This window comes from Gavialis gangeticus, unplaced genomic scaffold, assembly GCF_001723915.1.
Source record: "Gavialis gangeticus isolate Ggan-Ray unplaced genomic scaffold, GavGan_comp1, whole genome shotgun sequence".
In the NCBI taxonomy this organism is placed as follows: domain Eukaryota; kingdom Metazoa; phylum Chordata; order Crocodylia; family Gavialidae; genus Gavialis; species Gavialis gangeticus.
The window spans coordinates 48,875,226-48,879,823 of record NW_017729004.1 but is presented as its reverse complement, the minus strand read 5'-3'; the positions used below and the strand labels follow the sequence as shown (position 1 = coordinate 48,879,823).

General features: G+C 43.5%; 1 long non-coding RNA gene across 1 annotated transcript; it reads right to left on the bottom strand.

The window, feature by feature from the left end:
* Window positions 1-702: 702 nt before the first annotated feature.
* On the bottom strand, window positions 703-1,918 carry LOC109291362. The gene is made up of 2 exons (XR_002095829.1): window positions 1,880-1,918; window positions 703-1,199 (listed from the first exon to the last, which is right to left on the bottom strand). It is a non-coding gene; the product is annotated as an uncharacterized LOC109291362 (long non-coding RNA).
* Between the last annotated feature and the right edge of the window lie 2,680 nt (window positions 1,919-4,598).

The window sequence follows — 4,598 nt, the reverse complement described above, 5'->3', positions numbered from 1 at the left end:
TAATTTTTTTATTTCCTTTTCTAGATTACTACCTATGTCATTTTAAACTATTATATTTTTTTCAGGATTTTTATCAATAATAATAATAATAAAAAACAAAACCCTAAAGTCCCCAAATTCTATTTTCTTTGACAAAACCAAAACAGTTTAATTTTTTTGTAATGGTTTTGTGTAAAATAAAAATATTTTTGAACCAGATACGCCAAAGAGTATTGTGTTAAGTAATCATTCTCAGTTTTTTTTAGTAAAAACACCCAAACATTTTAGTGACTTCTTCCATCTAGCTTAGGTTTTTAAATGCTACAGGACAACGTGGACACTTATAACTCCCATTGTTTTCAAGGAACATAGTAAATTATGTTTTTTTCTAATTATATTAATTTTTGCCGTCCATTTTAAAAACAGGATTGATATTTTTTGTATTAAACTGTTTGATAATGTTTTAAATCTGCTAATGACAAAGTACACACACTATTCCTCACTTCCAATTAATGCTGTGTACAGTGTCACTTTAAAAAAAGAAAGAGCCGTTTATTAAAACAAGATTCTTACACAAGGGGAGCAATATGGAAAGCTGTGATCAGAGATGACAGTTGGTTTACTCTTACCATTTGATCACAAACCTTCAGTGCCATCTGTGGGAAGCCACATAGGCAAATGTGTCATCACATCTAATAAAGAAAAAAAGAAACAGACAGAACGTGCTGTAGAAACAGACTGGTTTAATTACCCCTTATACAATACTCTTTCAAAATTTGCAGAGAAAGTACTGTGCAGACAAGGTGCTTATGCAAATCAATATGTCATAACTATGGTACAAAAGGTTTTGACCTTGGGAATTAAACTTATCCAGAATATATCACCCCAAGTAAAAAAATCATTGAGTAAAAAAAAAAAGCTTTAATGCAGAGTTGAGGGTGTCCATTGGTATCTCATGTCCTTCCAAAAGACTGAGTTTGAGCAAAAGTCACACCTCTGAATACCAGAGTAAAGGTACATGCCACAACAACCTTAACTCTGCACCCTGCTCCCAGAATTGGCAATAAATACTGGGAATGAATTTGCTGGGGTATTTATAGCCGTAAGGAGGAGAAAGGATTAATTTGTGAAGTATAGTAGAGCCACAGTTGTGATGTGAGATAATCTAAGGTGGCCTCACCCCTCCGAGTGGGGCCTCCATCTCCCCACCTTACCTGTACCTGCAATGAAAGAAAAATCAGTATATTACCATGAACGATGCAGTTTCCCAAATGTTAGCACTAAATTGTGTAGCATGTGTAAGTAGGAATACACAGGGTCTTTTCCCCATACAAGGTGCACTATGAGAGTATTATGTCCGTGTTTGATTGGCAAGCAATAGGGTTTAGATGAAACCCAACACATCAGTGTGACTAGGTTATAGGTGTGAAGGTATCTTGATAAAATAGGAGTTCCAAGCTAGGGACAGACATTACACATAAACTAGTTTAAGTGATCAGAAACTGTAACAGAACATAAGTTCAGTGCATAAACCAGTTTCAAAATGGCTGAAATTGGTTTAAGATAAACCCGGCTGAATGTAGTATTAGACTTAACTGATTTTGGTCAAACTGGTTTATGCAATGTCTGTCCCGGACCCCTTCCTGGTTTAAATTAAACCAGACTCTCGCAGCTGCCCAGAGTCTACAGCCCTGGGCTGGGCTGGGCTGTTTGCTCCAGAGAACAGAGCTGGCCCTGCCCCTCTGCTCCCTAGCTGGAGCTCTGGTGGAGACTGCAGGCACAGCAAGGTCTGCCTGGCTTCCCCCTGCCCCCACCCCTTGCCACTTGCTGCTCAAACAGGGATCCCCACTCCCTCCCTTCCATCTCCCACAGCGTGGACCCCAGCCCCACGGACTCTAACCAGCACGTGGTATGCTAGCTTATGCTGAGAGGTGTCTGTATGTGTCTCCAATTTCACTGGGACAGGACAAAGGCAGACAGGGCAGTGTCCATTTAGGGCTTTTTGGAGCTAATCAACAGGTCAGCTGGTAATGTCCTAAAAAACTGTTTAAGAAGAGCTTGAACTAATGAGAGGCTTTTGTTTTCTTGACAGGCTGCTAAATGCTGTGCTATCAGCTGCCTGCTGGCTCCCTCGCCTGTCAGGTTTGCTGCAGATAGTATGAAGAAGCAGGGAGAGGAAGATTGAAAAACTCAGTATCATCAACAGATGCATGCACTGCACACAAGCAGTCTTCCCTCCTCCTCCCCACTTTGCCTCAGAGTGCTAGCTGGGGGCTGGCAACACTCCCACCCCTTGAGCAGTGAGCAGGGAAAAGCCTGGGACAGTGCAGGCAGGGTGAGGGTTTAAACCCCTCCCTAACCAGAGCCTCCTGTTGGGGCCTGGCCACACCCCCTCTCAGCACTATGGAAGGGAAGGGAGGGTTGCTTTAACACCCCCCAGCTTCTAGCCTGAGCCACTGCAAGCATGTGTCTGCATTTCCTCAGTCCAGAAGGAATGTCTGTGCATTTGCAAATCAGTTTAACCTAGTCAGGTTAGACTAACCTGCAATGATTGAATCAATTCAGGCTTTTTGAATGTCTATCCCTAGCCCCAGTGTTTGAGTATAGGATAATTCAGTGCACATCCTATGAACACAAGTTTTACCTTCGGAAGAGAATCCCCAATTCAGCCTTCTCTTCTCTAGACAAAATAATTCCAGTTCTTCCACCTGTTCCATTATGTCATGATTTTTAGACCTATAAATTTTTGTTGATCCCCTCTGGATTTCTTTTGACTTTGATAACAACTTGCTTGAAATGTTATGTCCAAAATATGGCCCTGGTACTCAAGATGGGACATCACCAGTGCTAGAGAAAGAGAGACTCAACTTCCTGTTAATAAAGCCCAGTATGTTATTAGCATTTTTTGCAAGTCTTACACTGTTGATTCCTACTCAGATGGTTCCATTATTCCCTGCTAGTTCTGTGCTGTCTGCAAAAGCAGAGTATGAATGCACATATGGGAGCACCACTCAACAAGAGCAGAAGTAATCGTACCTTCATTTGATGTTTCTTGGGTTTCACTGGTTTTTGCTGATTCAACATTCTAGAAAAGCCCAGGATTCCATATCAGGCAAAAGCACAGACTAAAACCTCCCACAGGAGAAACTTAACACAGGCATGAAAGAGAGGATGATTCTGTGGTTAGGGACTGGATCCCAGTGTGCATACAGAGGAAAAAAGGAAGAGGGGCTCAACCCCCACAGAGGGCAGATTACAGCACATGCATGCCAAGGGAAAGTATGGGGCTAACAGGCCACCAGCTCCTTTCCCCATCATGCTCTAGAACCTCTCATGCCAAGACCCTATCCCTCCCCTCTAATGATCTATAATTCCCATCACTTTGTCACTTTCTTTTTCCTGAGCCCCCTCTCTATCTCCTGCCCTGCTATACTTACGTTCTTCCCTCCCTTCTCCTTGCTGCATCTTATCTCTCTCTATTCCCTCTCAGTTTCCCTTTTCCTCTCTGCCTCCCAAACCTTAATACCCTAAACATTGCTCCCTGTACTCACACATGCTCCCTCACTGCTCTGATCCCATACTCCCTAACTCTACATGAAAAAGACTATAATAATTTAAAATTTTATACTCGCCCAACATTATTAGTTTGTATATCAAAACCCTCCCTTGACTCTAAAAAGAAAGTCTTAGTTCCATTGTTCAGGAGCCATTATTCCATTATGCTATCTGTCTTTCATCTTCTCTCCAGTTAATCAATGGTAACTGATTAATCAATGGTGGTGCTTTGCTCTAATAATCCCCCAGGTAGAAAAGTAACAAAATGCACCACAATCACAACCTAAAATAGCTGAGCACAGCACACAACTCAGTAACTTTCAAAAAACAGCTACAGTACCTTTTAACCTGGCTGTACAAATCAGCAGGCTACACTGCCCCAAAGTAAAAACTGTCCCTCCCCCACCACCCTCGCCACATCGAAATCAACACAGGCAAAGAGGATCAATATGTCTGCAGACCTTTCTCATGCTGCTGCCAAAATCTGGGTTCAGATTTACAGCATATGCGTTTAGCTCACATTGAAAAACCACAGCATGTCTCCTTAACCAACCCATGTAATCTAACAATTGGCTGCTTGGAATAGGGTTACCAAATGTCTGTGTTTTCCTGAACATGTCCTCATTAGGATCCTTCAATCTCCGTCTGGGCAATTTTTTTAAACTTGATCAAGGCCACAGTCCAGAGACTGCGTGCCATCATGGACTGTGACTCCTACTGCCAGGCCCTTCTCCCATGGGAGCCGGACAGTAGACCACAGTCTCCCTCCAGGACAAAGGAGGACTCCGGGACCTCCCACTCTGTCCAGTCAGGGGTATGGACCAAGGTGGTCAAGGTCCCTAAGGCCCACCGCACCAAGGCCCCTGCCCTGCCGGAGCTTAGCAACCTCTTGCTGCTCCAGCAGAGCCTGCTGAGTTGCCAGCTCCCGCAGGCAACACAGGCTTTACTGCAGCTACCGCCCCCACTCTCCCCAAGACAAAACGTAAGGCGTTTGTTGTGGGAGAGGGGACTGAGGGGGTAATCTGTCACCCTGACCCCTTAGCCCAGGAAGTCTGCTGCTTCCT